Source organism: Symphalangus syndactylus, chromosome 10 (assembly GCF_028878055.3).
Source record: "Symphalangus syndactylus isolate Jambi chromosome 10, NHGRI_mSymSyn1-v2.1_pri, whole genome shotgun sequence".
Taxonomy (NCBI): Eukaryota; Metazoa; Chordata; class Mammalia; order Primates; family Hylobatidae; genus Symphalangus; species Symphalangus syndactylus.
The window spans coordinates 53,165,988-53,185,403 of record NC_072432.2 but is presented as its reverse complement, the minus strand read 5'-3'; the positions used below and the strand labels follow the sequence as shown (position 1 = coordinate 53,185,403).

Sequence of the window (19,416 nt, the reverse complement as noted above, 5' to 3'; positions counted from 1 at the left end):
TTTTATAGGGATTATAACCTATGGCATACGAAAGAGCCTAAGCTGGCTGCCACTACCTACATGTGGCTATTTAATCTTAAATACAAATTAATTTAAATATATGAAGTAAAAAATCTAGTTCCTCAGTTGCATCAGACACATTTGAAGTGCTCAACAGCTATTATGGGTCTAGTGACTACTGTATTAGACAGAGCCAATATAAAACATTTTAATTGTCACAGAAAGTCATATTGGACAATGCTGGCCTGGGGGTAAATGAAGCCCCGAAACTTCATATTAAATTTGTAAACATACATATATTCTAGAGAGATGACCTATGACTTTTATTTGTCAAAGGAGATCATGTTCAATTGCCACACCAGTGATTCAAGTGCCAGTGCCCAAGCCCACAGAAAGTAGAAAAGAGTTTTTTTTTTTGTTTTGTCCCCAAATAGTTACCTCTTTTAAAAAAGCATATCATACCAACAGTAGCACTTCCTACCCACGGATATAGTCTTTCAACCATTGCATGAAGACGAGTAGGACTACTATTAGCACAAAATGGTCTTCCCACCTCCCTGATGTTGTTATGGTCCTGGGGCTTCACTGTTTTTTCAGAAGAGAAAAAGTAATAGTAAATCATAACCAGAAAAACAGACCTCCTTTGCTTTATTCATCATCTCCAACTTCATTAGCTATTGGTATATCCAAGATTATTTACCTGTCTTTTAACCCCAAATCCCAGCTTTTTGTGGCAAAGGGAATCACAACAAAATGGAAAGTGAATTCTGCATCCCTCAGAAAAAAAGACAAACAACCTTCCATCTGTAGGATGCTGTTCCTAAGAAGAATTCCAAGGATACTTGGCTACTAACCTAAGATTTAACACCTAAGCTGTCATCAAAAACTAACACAAAACAAAGACATGATCTCACAGGTGAGCTTCCCTTATGGATAAACAGTCTGGGTTTAGCTTCCATACTGAAAAGGTCTGGGTTTGGCATTGAAACAAAGTCTTCTAAAGAGACATCATGGTGTGATGAGTAGAGTATATCCAGCTATACCCAATTTCTAGGATACGATCAACTGTCTAATTGATTTACAAACTTAGCAACTCCATCTTTAATTCTTTGCTCCTAATACATACTTTTTTAAAAAGGCAACCTCCTTGAAATGTTTGACTGTATCTTAACTAATTCAAATAAAAATTACTTTAAAAATGAGTATGCCTTTTATCTGCGAAGAAAAAATATATCCAAGCCAAAAGACCACACAAGAATATGAATAAAAGTAAAAGGCAAAAGAGATCCTCAGTGTAAGACAAGACTAAAGCCTGTCACAAATTAGGTGAGCTTGCTGCGTGAACTATAACATCTCAGTTCAAAAACATCCCACAATTCAAATGTTATTAAACTAAGTGTATTTTAAGTCAATAAACTAAACGTTTGGCATTTTCTTATCAAACTAAACATTTATTTATTATGTACTATGATAAATTGCAATCCCATTCCTAAGTATTTATCATAAAACAGGGGTTAGCAAATTACAGCCATGTACTAAAATCTAGCCCACATGTTTTTGTAAATAAAGTTTTATTGGAACACATCCACATTCATTTACTTACATATTATCTATGACTGCTTTCACACTACAACAGCAGAGTACCCACAACAGAGACCCTAAAGCATAAAATACTTCATCCAGCCCTCTACAGAAAAAGTTTGCTGACCCTGGCACTAAAGAAATAAAAACTGGGCCAAGTGTGGTGGGTCACACCTATAATCCCAACACTTTGAAAAGCTAAGGCGTGAGCATCACTTAAGACCTGGAGTTCAAGACCAGTCTGGGCAACATAGAGAGATCCCATCTCCACAAAAAAAAAATCAAAAATTAAAAACAAAAAATTAGCCAGGTGTGGTGGCATGCTTGTAGTCCTAGCTACTCAAGAAGCTGAGACAGGAGGACTGCTTGAGCCCAGGAGGTAGAGGCTACATGCAATGTGACTGTGCCACTGTACTCTAGCCTGGGTGACAAAGCCAAGACCTGTTTCAAAAAATAAAAAAGAAAGAAAGAAAAAGAAATGAAAACTTACGTTCACACAAAACTTACACACAAAAGTTTATAGTACCTCTATTCATTATGGCCAAAGAATGGAAACAACCCAAATGTCCTTCAGCAAGTGAATAGACACACAAACTATGGTGCACCTATACAACTCAACAAAAGTAAAGTAATTTTTTTTTTTTTTTTGAGTCAGGATCTTGCTCAATCTCCCAGGCTGGAGTAGAGTGGTACAATCATAGCTCGTTGCAGCCTCGAACTCCTGGACTCAAGTGATCTTCCTGCCTTAGCCTCCCGAGTAGCTGGGATTACAGACACAACACCACAACCAGCTAATTTTTAAATTTTTTTCATAAAGATGGGGTCTCATTATGATGCCCAGGCTGGTCTCAAACTCCTGGCCTCAAGCGATCCTCCAAAAGTGCTGAGATTACAGGCATGAGCCACTGCATCCAGACTGTGAATGAATTATTGTTATATATAAAAACTTGGATGATTCTCAAAGGCATTATGCTGAGTCAAATAAACCAGTCTCAAAAGATTACAAATGTAATTCCATTTATATGGTGTTCTTGAAAAAAACTATTTTGATGAAGACAGATTGGTGGTTGCCAGGGGTTAGAGGTGAGAGAGACTGTGACTATAAAGGAACAGAGCAAGGAAGTTTTTTGGTGATAAAACTGTCCTGTATCCTCATTGTGGTAGCAGTTACACTTATCTGCACATGTATCAAAATCCATAAAGCTGTATACCACAAAAAGGTCAATTTTACTTTGTAATAATCTAAAAAACAAAAACTTTTGAAAACAGCATGATAGTTTCTGTGTTTATTTGTGCTGTGATAACAGAATACATGAAACTGGGTAGTTTACAAATAATAGAAATGTATTTCCTCATGGATCTGTAGGCTGAGAAATCTAAGATTAAGGCACTGGCTGGTTCAGTTGCCTGGTGAGGGCTGCTCTCTCATTCCAAGATGGTGCCTTGTTGCTGCAACCTCTGGAGGGGAGGAGCGTAGGTCCTCACATGGTAGAAGGCGAAAGGGCAAGAAACCTAAAGCATAAAGACTCGTTTAGAAGGGTCTTAATCCCATTGATAAGAAAGCAACCTTCAAGGTCTAATCACGTCCTAATGGCTTTACCTCTTAATGCCATCTGCTATGGTTTGAAAATTTCTCCTCTCCAAAACTCACGTTGAAATTTAATGCTCCAATGTGGCAGTAATTAGAGGTGGGGCCTTTGACTGGTTCATGAGGAATCTGCTCTCATGAAAGGACTAATCCATTCATGGATTAAGGTCCTCATGGGGATCAGCTGGTGGCTTTCTGAGACAAGAAAGAGAGACCTGAGTTAGCATGTGATGTCCCGTACCACCTCAGGACTCTGTAGAGTCCCTTCCAGCAAGCAGGCCCCCACCAGAGGGAGTTTCTTGATCTTGGACTCTTCAGTCTCTATAAGCATAAGAAATAAATTCCTTTTCTTTTCAAATTACCCAGTTTCAGGTATTCTGTTTCAAGCAACAGAAAACAGACTAAGACACCATCACAATGGCCATTACATTTCAACACCTGCATATTGGGGGGGACATATTTAAATAATAGTAGATAGTTTAAAGAAAAACAATAAACTAACAAGGAAACAAGCTCTAAAAATTTAGGGCAAATAATCTGAGATTTTTCCAGGGAAGATGAGATCCAAAAGTGTGGTCTGGGTTACTACACTCTTCGGTTTTAGTCCTGGCTTTATAATCCATTCACAACGGAACATTAAATCAATAACCCATCTCAGTATTTCCCTGTGATTTTTCTGCACGCAGTCTGACGGGTTGATATCTGAGGGTGAATATAAAGTCCTGAATGCAATATTTCCTTTGTCAAATATGACATACTGCATGAAGAAATACTGCAATTCAAGTTATCTCAGTTTTTCAGTTACCTCCATCCAACTCTCCAGATTAGCCATAAATACAAAGGCATGGCTTATATCACAATTGTCAGCCCTTTTCACATACTCAAGTTTTCTCACTCTGCTGCTCTCAAAGCTCTTTCCCATCTCCAAGTTTTCAGGAAAATCTGGCATTATATTCCATACACACACTGAAAGACTGTGTCACATATGTTTTTGCACTATACATGGTCTGCAATTTTCTTTAGGGAAACCAGATTTGCAGACTTCCCATGAGAAATCTGTAAACTGTCACCTGTAATTAATCAAAAGGCAAATTTAGTAAATACAACATAATTATCACAGAAAACAAGAGGTAGAATTTAGTGCTTTCACAGAATCAACAATAAAAACAATTTATAAATGAGTTATATATTTTGTAAATCCAATAAAATAGTTTTTTTAAAACCCAATATGAAAAACTGGCAGAAGATTAAAATCTCTGGACCAGACTAAAAACATTCAGACTAATTGCTTCCATTGTGCATAATTAACAGACCATGTCTCAAGTTAAACTCTAAAAGAGGAAGAACTCAGGAGTGACCACTAATCTTCTGTAAATCATTTTTACATGGTCATCAAAGAGAAGAAACTTTTTAGAAGGGCAAAATAAAATTTTCACCATGACAAAAAGCACATCCCAAAGTCCCTAGCATTTTGTGGTGATTTTAAATGTTAGCAAGTTCTTTGACATGCCTACTTTTAAAAGGAAAAGCCTTTTTCTCCATACCCTTTGAATGGGACTCACTTTGGACAAGTAAAATGTTGGGAGTGATACTATGTGACTTATAAGACTAGGTCATAAAAAGGATTCAAACTGTAGCTCTGCCATTAATACCAATTCCTCTCTTTCAGATTTATTGTCAGGATTGGAGATAGCATATGTAAAGTCTTTGACTTAGTGCCAGAATATTAGAAGCCTAACTAATTGCTTCTAACCAAGCACTTGTAGTCCTTAGAGTCTCCCTCAAGATGTGTATTATTAGGATTTAAGAATGAAAAGAGTAAATTATGTTGTTGAATGAAAGTCACAAAGTGCTAAAATCAAATCACGAAGAATATAAGGACTTTTAGAAAAAATTCTTTCTATTAAGGTTGAGTCAAATGAAATTGCCATTTTTGTCAGGTCAGAAAAAAGAGTATCAGTAATTTTTACAGTTCAATCTAATACATGTGGAATAAATGTTTTCTCTTGATATTATCAAACACATTATCACATATTTCAAATAAATGGAAAACCTCAGGGAATATATAATCTAAATGTAAAAAGTTTAGAATATTTTCCATAGCAGAGAATATATGAAGGGAGTTTCCATCAAACAAACAAAAAGGGAGTTTGCTGCGTCTCACTCTATGGCACAGGCTGGAATGCAGTAGCGCAATCTGAGCTCACTGTAACCTCTGCCTCCCAGGCTCAAGCAGTCCTTCCACTTCAGCCTCCTGTGTAGCTGCGAGTACAGGCCTGCACCACCATGCCTGGCTAATTTTTGTATTTTTGGTAGAGATCAGGTTTCTCCATGTAACCCAGGCTGGTCTCGAACTCCTGGGTTCAAGTAATCCGCCTGCCTCATCCTCCCAAAGTGCTGGGGTTACAGGTGTGGGCCACTGTGCCCAGTCTTATAATACTGTTTTAACTCATTCTCCTACTCATTAGACTTCAAAAATATTTCAAACCAAACCTCACCTTAGAGTTTCATCATTTCAAAAATTAACCTTCCTTGAAGGTAGCCAAGTTATGAAAGACTGAGAAAAGCTGGACAAAAACAGTATCTGAAATATATGAACATTAAAGAATTGGTTTTAGATATTTAAGACACTACGCTATACACATGTATATTTATGTGATGTGTATCTCTATTTCTCTATCTCCCTAGCTCCCTATCTGCTGTCTGTCTGTCTGTCTCTCCGTCCATCCATCTGCCTGCCCGCCTGCCCACTATGGTCTGAATGTTTGTATTCCCCCACCCCAAATTCATGTTAAAATCCCAACCCTCCCAATATGATGGTATTAGAAGGTAGGGCCTTTGGAAGGTGTTTAGGTCATGAGGGTGGAACTCTCATAAACTGATTAGTGTCCTTATAAAAGCTCCTTTGCCTCTTCCACATGTGAGGACACAGCAAGAAGGCCTTGTCTGTGAACCAGGAAGTGGGCCCTCACCAGACACTGAATCTGCTGGTGCCTTGATCTTGAACTAGAACTGTGAGAAATAAATTTCTGTCATTCATTCATTCATTTATCTGAGACGGAGTTTCGCTCTTGTTGCCCAGGCTGGAGTGCAATGGCGTGATCTTGGCTCACTGCAACCTCCCGCTCCTGGGTTCAAGGGATTCTCCTGCCTGGGCAAAACAGAGCAAGACTCCATCTAATAAAAAAAAGAAGAAAACTGAGACTCAGAGAGGTAAAACTCCAAGGTCACACAGCTTGGAAGGGCTGTTAGTCATTCATTCAACAAATGGCAGACATGGTAGAGATGTAATACTTTCTCATCTATTACAATACCATTACTGCCAAAAATTTAAAAAAATAAATAAATAAGAAAGCACATGTTTTAATATAAACTAATATAAACAAAGCAAACTTCTGTGCTGCAGTTTGTGCAGGTGTTCTTTCTGTGCTGTGGTTTGTCTTACAAAGCAAGCAAAATGTGGCCCATGCAAGCAAACTCTAAAAGGTAGAGTTTCTAGGGCTGTTCTCTCCCTAAAAGAGCTCTTATTCACTCTACAACTTTAAATAACATCTGTATATCTCCTCCTAACTCTCTGAGCTTCAAGACTGTTTAATTGATTGCCACTTGACATCTCCATTCGGTCACTTAAGACGTCACAAAAGTAACAAGTTCAAAAATAAGGCTCACACCTGTAATCCCAGCACTTTGGGAGGCCAAGGCAGGCGGATCACTTGAGGTCAGGAGTTCGAGACCAGCCTGGTCAACACGGTGAAACCTTGTCTCTACTAAAAATACAAAAATTAGCTGGCCATCATGGCGTGCGCCTGTAATCCCAGCTACTCAGGAGGCCGAGGCAGGAGAATAGCTTGCACCCAGGAGGTGGAGGTTGCAGTGAGCCGAGATGGTGCCACTGCACTCCAGCCTGGGTGACAGAGTGAGACTCTATCTCAATTAAAAATAGATAAATTCTTGACTTCCCTTTTCACTGACCTCCAGTCTCATTTAAGAATACTGTCATCCACCCAACTGCTCAAGCCAAAACCTGAGTATTTTCCTTGCTTTCCTCCTCCCCCACACTCTTCATGTTAAGTCCCATTGGTTCTACCTACAGACTAGATCTCATCTATCCTTTTCTCTCCCAACACTTTAGATCCGAGCTGCCATTATTTTTCACCTGGACTACTATAATGGTCTTATTATTTTCCTATTTTCTCTCCTTTGCAGACAAAGTGCTTTGGGGGCTAGAGGACAGGTAACAGAAACTATAGTATATAACTTTAAAACTCTTCAGTGGCTTTCAGTGTGTTTAATAAAAGCCATACTCCTTACCATGGCCCTTTAAAATTCTAGATATCTGATCCCTTTCTACCTTTCAAACTTCATTCCACTCTCCCCCGGACATCTCCAGGCATGTTTTCAATTCCTCATACACCAACTGTTCACACTGCAGGGTCTTCCCTTCTTCCTGCAAATTCCTGGCAGGGATAACTCCTTCAATTTTCAGCTTCAAGGTCACCTCTCTTGACAAGCCTTTTCTGGCAATGTAGAAGTACCTCTGCCTTCCCATGACCCTCTAACACCTCATCTGCATTTCTTCCATGGTCTGCGCTTAACATTATTGGAAAATATCTATTTATACATTTATCATCTAGCTGTCTACCAGATTATGAACTCCAAGTAGACAGAATATGCCTGTTTTGTTTACTTATATTCACCACCTAGTAAAATGCCTGTCATGTAAATTTTTCCTGAATGAGCAAGTTAGAAATATCAGACTAAAAGGACTTTAATTTATATACAATTTGAAGTGTTTTAAGCTACAAATTTAAAAGATAATTTATGATTTTATCTCATGATGTATATAAATATAACTCAGAGATAGATGTGTTTCATTTCTTAAAGACCTATGACAAACCTCAAAGCAGTGCATTTTGTGTCAGATTCATTTTACAGGCAATATAGAACCTAAGACATGACTTTCTTATTTTCAGAATCTACGTGAAAAACTGCAGTAAAATTATGAATAGGTACCAACTAGCTCAAGTAAATAATTATGTTTATATGCAAAATGACTATAGCCTCAAAAATATGTGTAATATTTTAATAAAAGCATACTCTTAAAAAAATTTAATCACAGTCATCCCTTGGTATCCACAGGAAATTGGCTCCAGGACCCCCATGAATACCAAAATCCTGCCATGCTCAAGCCCCTTATATAAAATGGCACAGTAATTACATATAACCTATACATATTTTCCTGTATACTTTAAATCATGCTTGTCCAACCTATGGCTCATGGGCTGCATATGGCCCAGGACAGCTTTGAATATGGCCCAAATTTGTAAACTTTCTTAAAACATTATGAGATATTTTGTGATTTTTTTTTTTTTAGCTCATCGGCCACCGTTAGTGCTGGTATATTTTATATGTGGCCCAAGACTATTCTTCTTCTCCCAATGTTGCCCAGGGAAGCCGAAAGATTGGACACACCTGCAAATCATTTCTAGATTACTTATAATACCTAACACAGTGTAAATCCTATGTAAATTTTTGTTATAATGTATTTTCAAATGTAAAATTGTTTATTATTATTGTTTGCAACATCTTTTCCCAAATATTTTCTATCCATAGTTGGTTGAATACATGGATGTGGAACCTGTATATATGGAGGGCTGAATGTATTTCCATCTGGACAAAAGTATTTTGTAGAGAAAGAAAATAACCTATTTTGGTCAGGTCCAAGGGAGAATAATAAATTACTGTCCCATTCTGTGTTGGTTATAAATATATCCACAAATTTTATGATGCTCCTCTTTTCAAAGGTAGAGTCTAATTAATCCCCTCTTAATTATGGGTTACACTTAGCAACACGTTTCTAAGGAACAGAATATGGCGGAAGTGACTATGTGTGACCAGATTATAAAAGACATTATGACTTCCTTCTTGCTCTCTCTCAGATTACTCGCCGTGAAGGAAGCCAACTTCCACATCGTGAAAACACTCCAGCAACCCTATGGAGGGGTCCACATGAGTAGAAACTGAAGGTTTCTGCTGACAACTAGTAAGAAATTGAGGTCTTCTGTCAACAGCCATGTACATGAGCCATGCTGGAAAGTGATCCTCTAGTCCCAGTCAAGCCTTTAGACAGCTACTGCCAACATCCTGAGTACAACCTCATGAGAAATCCTAAGCCAGGGCCACCTAGTTAAACCACTGCTAAATACCTGGCCCACAGACACTGTGAGATAATAAATGCTTGGTTTTTTTTTAAGCGACTTAACTTCAATCAGCAATAAGTAATCTATATTCGTTCAACCAATAATCATTGATCTGTGCCTACTATGGCCCAGGCACTGTACCAGGCCCTACAGACACAGGGAAAAAATAAGACTCACTATCTTACAGGGATAGACGGGATATACAAGAGGATAGAGGATAGTATAGCAACACAGTGTTAAGTGCTCTAAACAGATAAATAGAAGGCCCTACCTCAACACCCAGAACACAACATCAAGTTTCAAAAGAAGAAGGAAGAGGAAGAGGAGAAGCTGTTTAAGGGGGAAAGAGTGGGTGTAGGTGTGCATATCTACATGTAAGGTGCAAGGAAAGTGCAGAGGATGACAAATGAAGGGACTGGAGATATATATAAGTACCAGTTGGATAATGAAAGGATGTCATACTCCGAGCTTTAACTAAAGGCAATAAAGAGACACTGAGAATTTCAATAAAGTAGGGTAAGATTCACATTCTACAAAGAAGACTCTTGCTGCAGTATGGAAAACGGCTCCAAAGGGCCTCCTCTAATACAGACAGTTAAAAGGAAACTGCAGCTATCCAGTTTAGGTAGAATGATGGCCTGAAATATCTTAGCAACAAGAAGTAAAAAAGCAGCAGACAGATTCAACAGACATTTAGAAGGTAGAAAGACAGAACTTTATGATTGATTTTAAAATTAAATGCCATCAATATCTCCAGAACACTAAAAAAGGAAAATCACCATAATATGCAAATATTCAGAAAAAATAAAAGAACAATCTTTATTGGTATACATGGCAAACCCTCTAAACTCAAAAGAATCACCAACACATTCTGAAAGTGGAAATGAATTTTAAATCAGTTGTCCAAAAAGATAGAACTATAAATTCAATATGATGAAGGCATAAGTGGCTTTGCATAATTCTAATGTAACTCATCAAAAACCTCAATAGTCATTTACAACTGACAAGCCCAACTCTGTATATTTTAACTTTTTTTATTGCTAGTATGAAGTATAGTTCTTTTTCTTTCCCTTTTAGAATAAAGGGATCAAGGAGATACTGTATTACCTCTTCTTGAATATCTAAGTCAGATATGCCAGAATACAACACATTGTCCTTATCTAGCTCAAGAGTTCTCAGTGTTCCTCTAAGGTTGAAACTCTTCAGGACTTCAGTGAGCATATATTATCAACATAAGAACTCTTTCTAAGCTATAATGTAAGCTTTTTGAGGGCAGAAATCATGTCTTAAACATCTATTCCTAGCACTAAGCCCACTGCATCTGAAGCAAGGAAAAATTCAAAAGATGTTTATTGAATGGATTCATATTAAACTAAACACTAGGAGTCTATTCCTATGCACATATCCATAAACATACACATACACACACACACACACACACGCACACACACTAAAATATTTACTGACGGAATTTGTTTCATAATACAGGGATAGAGTAAATCCATGGGAATGTAATAAAACAAGATGGGCCAATATATAACTTTTTAGAACTGTGAGATTTATCAGAGAAAAGTGAAAGTAAACAAGGGAGTTACAGGGAGGGCATCTATTTTATGTATTTGGTTCCTGGGGTAAAATAAACTAAAATACATTTAAAAAGGTTAAAATTATGCTTTCTTAACAGATTTTTGCCTTTAATTTATAACCCAGTGTTCTCGTTACAAAATATTTATACTTCATAATTCTAAATACCAAATAACTTATTTTAGAACTATGTTTAAAAGATTATAATTAAAAAAAAGAAGGGGCACAAATGTACTACAGAAAAATAAAAATATGATTCATATAATAACAAAGTAAGAGAAAATGACATTTAATGTTCTCCTAATTTTCTGGTTGCTGTTGCAGTCTGAAGGAACACAAGATTAATTGGACACTTGTAACATAAAAATAACCTAAATATAGTCATTCATTTTTGGCTTAGGAGTCTCACTGCTAGCTCTTTAGTAAAAATATTCCTTATAAAATACTAATATTTTCTTTTATGAAATCTGAAGATTTTCAGTAAGTAGATAGCTTCTGGAACTCAAAGAAAAGTAGCATTTAACATAAAATTGAATAATTCACTAGATTACGTGACTCATTGGTCTTTCCGTTATTGCATTTTTTCTGCAAGCAAGACAAATATTTCTTTTGTCTTCATGCTTTTGTCTCTAATCCTCAAATTTCCAAAGAAAGTTACAATATGAATTAAATAACCAACAATTTGCTTGCTTTAACATTTTTTCCTAGTATAACTCCATCAGTATTCATAATAAATTTAGTATTTGCCATTCTTTTTGGAGTACTGGCAACTAAACGAAACTATTAAAAGCAAAATTTAAAGATATACAGTCAGCCCTCTGCATCTGTGGGTTCCACACTGTGGATTCAGCCAACTGCAGATCAAAAATATTCAGAAAAAGCAAACTGCATCTGTACTAAACATGTACATATATTTTTCTTGTCATTATTCCTAAACAATACAGAATAACAACTATTTATATAACATTGACATTGTATTCGGTATTATAAGTAATCTAAAGATGATTAACAGTATACAGGAGGATACGCACAGTTATGTGCAAAAACTATGCCATTTCATATCAAGGACTTGAGCACCTACAGATTTTGGTGCAGATTTTGGTGCTTGAGGAAGGTCCTGAAATCAGTCCCCCACAGATACAAGGGATGACTGTATATTAGAAACATTTTTAAAGGCACACATTAATGGTAATAAAATATCCAATTAAAAATAAAACACTTAATATAGTAATCAAAACAGTATGGTACTAGCATAAGGATGGTAACATGGACCAACAGAACGGAATAGAGCCCAGGAAAAAACTCTCATATACATGGCCAACTGATTTTCAACAAGGGAGCCAAGACTATTCAACAGAGGAGAAGGCAGTCTCATCAACAAAACCAGTGCTGTGAAAATTGGATCTACCTTAAAAATTAACATAAAATGGGTCATAGACCTAAATTTAAGAGCTGAAACTATAAAATTCTTATAAAAAAAAAATGGGCAACTCTTCAATGTTTTTTGTTTGTTTTTGTGATGGAGTCTCACTCTGTGGCCCAGGCTGGAGTGCAGTGGTGCGATCTTGGCTCACTGCAATCTTTGGCTTCCAGGTTAAAGCGATTCTCCTGCCTCAGCCTCCCAAGTAGCTGGGATTACAGGTGTGTGCCACCATGTCTGGCTAATTTTTTTTTTTGTATTTTTTTTTTTTTTAGTAGAGACAGGGTTTCACCACGTTGGCCAGACTGGTCTCGAACTCCTGACCTCAGGTGATCCACCTGCCTCGGCCTCCCAAAGTGCTGGGATTACAGGTATGAGCCACCATGCCTAGCCCAATGGTTTCTTAAATATGACACCAAAACCACAGGAAACAAAATAGATAAACTGTACTTCATAAAAATTGAAGACTTTAGTATACCAAAGGACACTATCAACAGAGTAAAGCTCCCAGAATGAAAGAAAATATCTGCGAAATCATACATCTGATAAGAGTTATCCAGAACACATAAAGAACCCCTATAACTCAACAACAAAGAGATAAACAACCCAATTTAAAAATGAGCAAAGGAGGTGGGAAGATCACTTGAAGCCAGGAGTTTGAGACCACCCTGGAAAACACAGTGAGACCCCTGCCTCTACAAAAAATTAAAATATTAGCTGCGCATGTGGCACGTGCCTGTAGTCCTAGCTGCTCAGGAGGCTGAGGCAACAGGATTCCTTGAGCCCAGGAACTGTGGGTCAGAGTAAGCTATCATCGCACGACTACACTCCAGACTGGGTGACAGAGTGAGACCCTGTCTTTTAAAAAAGAAAAAAGGGCAAAGGAGCAAATTACAAGAACACACATTTCACTGAAGAAGATATATACACTTGACCCTTAACCAACACAGGTTTAAACTATTTGAGTCCAGTTATATGTGAATTTTCTCAATAAATAAATTAGAAATTTTTTGGAGATTTGTGACAATTTGAAAAATCTTACAGACAAACTTTATAGCCTAAGAATATTGAAAAAATTAAGAAAAAATTAAGTAGGTCATGAATGCATAAAATATATGTAGATACCAGTCTATTTTTTATCATTTTTTACCATAAAAATATATACAAATCTATTATAAAAAGTTGAAACGTATCAAGACTTACACATGCACAGACTGTACATGGTGCCATTCATAATCAAGAGAAATGTAAACAGTGAAGATGCAGTATTAAATCATAACTGCATAAAATTAACTGTAGTACAGACTCTACTACCAAAATAACTTCGTAGCCATCTCTTGTCGCTATAGTGGTAAGCTCAAATGTTGCGAGTATTCATTAAAACACTGTGCAACGCTAATTATCTCTGCCAGAGCAGTTCATCTCTCCAGTAAGTTGTATATGGCAACAAAATGTGTCTCAAGGTTCATGCATATATTTTTTTTATCATGTTTAGCTCAATATCACAAACCTTGACTAACACCGTGGAACTCATACAAAGTGCCACTAGTGACGCTGGTTGTGTTCCCAAGAAGCAGAGAAAAGTCATGACATAACAAGGAAAAGTTGAATTGCTTGATACGTACCTTAGATTGAGGTCCGCAGGTACAGTTGCCGACTATTTCAAGAAAAACAAATCTAGCATTAAGGACCACTGTAAAAACAGAAAGGGAAACTGGTGAAGCCATCACTGCAGCTCTGCCAGAAGGCACAAAACCCTGCGCTTTTTGCAAAATACTTTTTTATCTCATAATGAAAATCCACCTTTATTGTGGGCACAGGGTTGCTATAAGAAAGGCATATCCATGGACTCTAATATGATTTGAGAAAAAGCTAAGTCATTATATGACAATTTAAAGCAAAAATAACATGAAGGATCTAAAGCTGCAGAATTTAATGCCAGCAAAGGATGGCTTGGTAATTTTAGAAAGAGGTATGGCTTAAAAATGTCAAGAGAACAGGAGACGCAGCTTCTGCCAACCAAGAGGCAGCAGACAAGTTCCCAGACATTAAAAAAATCATTGAGGATAAAATGCATCTGCCCAGGTTTTTATTGTAGATCAAAGTACCCTATTCTAAAAAAAAAAAAAAGAAAAAAAAAAAGAAAAAGAAAAGAAGAGAAAAAAAGAAAAAACAAAGCTTACCAAGGACATTTATTACTATAGAAAAGAAGTGAGCACCAGGATTTAAGGGTATAAAGGGATAGACTAACTCTACTGTTTTGAGCAAATGCAGTTGGGTTTATAATCACAAGTGTCCTCATCCACAAAGCTGCTAAACCCTGAGTCTTGAAGGGAAAAGGTAAACACCAAATGCCAGTATTTTGGTTGTACCACAAGAAGGGCTGGAAATGAGAGTGCTTTCTGGATTGCTTCCACTGATACTTTGTTGCTGAAGTTAGAAAGTACCCTGCCAGTAAGAGACTGCCTTTTTAAATTTGTTTGGTATTAGACAATGCCCTTGGCCACCCAGAACCTCATGAGTTCAACACCTATGCATTAAAGGGTCTACTTGAGCCCAAACACAACATCTCTAACTCAGCCTCTAAATAAGGGCATTATAAAGACCTTTAAGGCTCACTACTCTATGGAAAGGATTGTCAACCTATGGAAGAGAACCCTGACAGAGACAACATCATGAAAGTCTAGAAAAATGACACCACAGAAGATGCCATCATTGTTACAGAAAAAGCCATAAAAGCCATCAAGCCCAAAACAATAAGTTCCTGTTGGAGAAAAATGTTCCCAGATGTTGTGCACGATTTCATAAGATGTATGATAGAGCTGATCAGGAAATTGTGAGAGACTGTAGATGTAGCAAAAAAGGTGAGGGGTGAAGGGTTTCAAAATATGAATCTTGGAGAAACTTAAGAGCTAGTACACACCACATCAGAGGAATTAACAGAAGACAACTTGATGAAGATGAGTGCTTCTGAACTAGTACCAGACGATGAGGAAGAGATGTAGAATAAGCAGTGCTAGAAAAAAAATCGACATTAGACAATCTGGAAGAAGAGTTCTGATTATCCAAGACTTCTTTTATGACATGGACTCTTCTATGATACAGGCACTGAAACTAAACCAAATGGTGGAAGGATTGGAAAAGAAATATTTTTAGAGAGATAAAGCAAAAAAAAAAAGGAAGGAATTATAATGTATTTCTGTAACATGACACCAAGTGTGCCTGCCTCTCCTGCCTCCCTTGCCTCCCCTTCTACCTATTCCTTCCCTTCCACCTCCTCCACCTCTTCTGCTTCTGCCACTCCTAAGACTGCCAAGACCAACCCCTTATCTTCCTCCTCAGCCTACTCAGTGTGAAGATGATGAGGATGAAGACCTTTATGATGATCCACTTTCACTTAATGAATGGTAAATACATTTTCTCTTCCTGATGATTTTCTTAGTAACATTTTCTTTTCTCCAGCTTGCTTTAAGAATACATATATTATGTGTAACATACAAAATACGTGTTAATCAACTGTTCATGTTGGTGGTAAGCCTTCAACAGTAGGTTATTAGGGCCAGGTGTGGTGGCTCACACCTGTAATCCCAGCACTTTGGGAGGACGAGGCGGGCAGATCACGAGGTGAGGAGATCAAGATCAGCCTGGCCAACATAGTAAAACCCTGTCTCTACTAAAAATACAAAAAATTAGCTGGGTGTGGTGGCGGGTGCCTGTAATCCCAGCTACTCAAGAAGGTGACGCAGGAGAATCGCTTGAACTTGGAGGTTGCAGTGGTCCGAGATCACGCCACTGCACCCCAGCCCGGGCGACAGTGCGAGACTCCGTCTCAAAACAACAACAACAACAAAAAAACAAAAAACATAGGTTATTAGTAGTTACATTTTGGGAGAGTCAAAAGTTATACATAAATTTTCAACTGGAGGGGCACTGGCATCCCTAAGCCCTGAGTTGCTCAAGGGTCAACTGTATCTTGTCAGTAAGCATGTGTAAAAATGCTCAATATAATTTAGTCATTAGGAAAATGCACATCAAAACCACAATGAGACACCATTTAACACCTATTACGATGGCTACTTTCCAAAAAACTGGAAAATAACAAGTGCCAGTAAGTATACAGAGAAACTGGAACCCTCATGTATTGCTAGAAAAATGCAAAATGGTGCAGCCACTATGGAAAACAAGTTTAGTGGTTCCTCAAAAAGTTAAACAAAGAGTTACCATACAACCCAGCAATTCTGTTTTCAAAAGAGGTGAAAACAGTGACTCAAACAGAATTTTGTATGCCAATGTTCTTATCAGCAATTTTCACAATAGTGAAAGGTGTTAATGACTCAGGTGTGTGTAAACAGATGAAAAAATATATAGAATGTGGTATACACATACAATAGATTATTCGTCCATAATAGAAATGAAACTCTGATACACGCAACAACATACATGAACCTTGAAAAGATTATACTAAGTGAAAAAAGCCAGACTCAAAATGACGAATATTGTATGATCATACTTAATATAAAATATCTAGAACAGGCAAATTCATAGAGACAGAAAACAGAATAGAGGTGGCTAGAAGCCAGGAGAGAGGAGAATGGGAATTATTACCTAATGGGTACAAAGCTTCTGTTTGGGATGATGAAAAACTTCCGGAAATAGATAGTGGTGACGGTTACACAACATCCTGAACATATATAATGCTGCTGAATTGTACACTTAAATATTGTTAAAATGGTTATTTTTAGGTAGTGTATATTCCACAATTTTAAAAAGGCATTTAAGATTGAATATTATTCCTGAAACAGAATTTAATTTGATCTAAAGTCTATCACCACAAAATTTTCAGGCAAACATAAACTAATACAGTACTAGCTTCAAAGTATATATTCAGCATTAAAATAAGGCATCCAATTCCCTGGCCACACTAAAGAACAAGCCTATAAATGAACCCCAAAGGATTTGTTTTTATAGCAAGAACTTGGTATTCAAGCCAAGTTAAACTCACAAACACTCCACAGAAATAAAAGCCAAGTTCATTGCAGACTTGAGATCTTTAGTTGTCTATTTTTACTGTTTCTATTTCCACATCTAGAATTCTCTCTTTAAGCCAGTTTAAAAATGGGACTCTCAAGAGAAAAATATGTGCACTCAAATTTTTAATAATCAGAACTGTAGAATCTCAGAGTAGTAGAAGCTTTAAGTGTACAGAACTCAATTAACAGGAACTGGGGAAAAGAGGTTTTAATTATACACACATACCTCTGGCTCACCCCCACAATGTGTTGCATGCTTTTGGCAAGTGCCACAAAACCAATTACTTACCATGTTGTTTTCTAATCAGGAATGCTATGATTTTCCACAAACTAATGAAAAATCTGTTTCATAATAAACTTAGTCCTGAAATTATATTTTATGTTCCTAATCCACCAAAGTAGAACCTTGTCATACATTTAGGGGTAAGTATTAATCATAAAAATATCATGTTTTATCACGCTGGATAGGTACAAGAAAACTATCTTTTTTGTGGACAAGCCGTAATTTCAGAAAAGGGATGAACGACATTATAAACTAAAAACAGAACGACACAAAAATAACAGGTCAAGAAATGCAAAACACAAGCAAAAGGTTAAGTCCATCAGTTCATCTAGTAAGTTCACAAGAGATGGGCAGAGAAAAAATAATGGATACAGTTCTGTGCAGCAACATTCTCCCATCATTATATTAGTCCTCTCTATCCTCTTCTTGCCAGAAAGCACTCTGTCATGCCATGATCACTACCACTGCTATTCTCAATGAGAAAAAGAAACCAAATGTGGACTTTACTTATGCAAATGATTTACAACCATTAGATGAAGAATTCACTGATTTTCCTTCCTGCCTCTGTTACAAGTATTTTCTGAAGAATACTGCAATTCTCACATATGATTACCAGCAGCAAGTGACTGATCAGTTTGTACTCAGGCAGGAGGGAAAGGCTATTCTGACACTCTAATGAAGTACTTCAACTGGATGTCAATGTATCAAGAATGTTGTTCCAAATAGAATACAAGAACTTAAAATTAAATGAAGAAATCCTAGAGCTCCACTGATCTCTAGTCATTCTGCCAAATTAATCATGGACTCTTGAAAAATTGAAAATGAATATACTGAATTAATAAAACAATTTCTATGGAAGTTATCAAATGAAAGTAATATAATTTCAGTTCAAAATAATTGTAGTACAGACAAAATTCCATTAAGCAAATTAGAATTTTTGAGTATTTTCTATGTTACATTTAGACTCTGGCTGGCAAACACCTATAAGCTGTCTTTTTAGACTCAATGATAAAAGATGTTTGCTGGCTCTCCTCTAATAACATTAAACCATGAAAAAGAGATGAATAGATATATATTTTATATATCACACAAAAACATATACATGAAACAAAGTATATATCTATGAACAGATACATATTTTATATATCACACACACACGAAAAATAGATGAATAGATATCTTTTTCGTGTGTGTGTTTAAGTGGAAAGATATAACCTTTAAAGCATCAATCGGCGCCAAGCCCTCTGAATTATTTCACTGCTTCGTGGTAACATTACTAGTTTCTGACCTATTATCTTTTTTCTATAAACTTCAGTTTCATGGAAATGGTGAAGTTACAGAAGCCTAAAAGAGGTCAGGTCCAGTGCCAAGACCATTGAAAAGAAGCCAAGAGAGCCTGGGAGGCCAGTTGGCCAAAGCCTACTAGGCTGGTCCAAACCTTCCTCTTTACAAGGATAATTCACAATAACTGAAAACGTATAATCTAAGTCATTTAGTAAGGAAGTTTTAAAAGAAATGATAATTTAAAAAGCTGGGTGATAGATACATGAGAATATTTTATGGATATCTGAAATTTTCTATTAAAAAAGTTAAAAGTAAAATAAATTCACTTACATATTCTATACATAATAGCAGATTTGTTTCTCATTCAGGCTTTACAATGTAAGGCTGCAGGACAAGGAGAAATAGAGCATCTGGTATAGATAACCATCTCATTCCTTTTCTATTAA

The 19,416-nt window shown here is 36.8% G+C and overlaps 1 protein-coding gene across 10 annotated transcripts in view; it reads right to left on the bottom strand.

The window, feature by feature from the left end:
• Window positions 1-19,416, bottom strand: part of WDFY3 (WD repeat and FYVE domain containing 3) — a 303,634-nt gene that overhangs the window by 230,086 nt on the left and 54,132 nt on the right. For 2 of the 10 annotated variants that reach the window (XM_063611168.1, XM_063611169.1), the window contains one exon: window positions 13,999-14,066. The exons of the other annotated variants lie outside the window; for them this stretch is intronic. The gene's annotated coding sequence lies outside the window, so the exon portion shown is untranslated. The remainder of the gene's footprint in view (window positions 1-13,998; window positions 14,067-19,416) is intronic. 10 annotated transcript variants of the gene reach the window in all.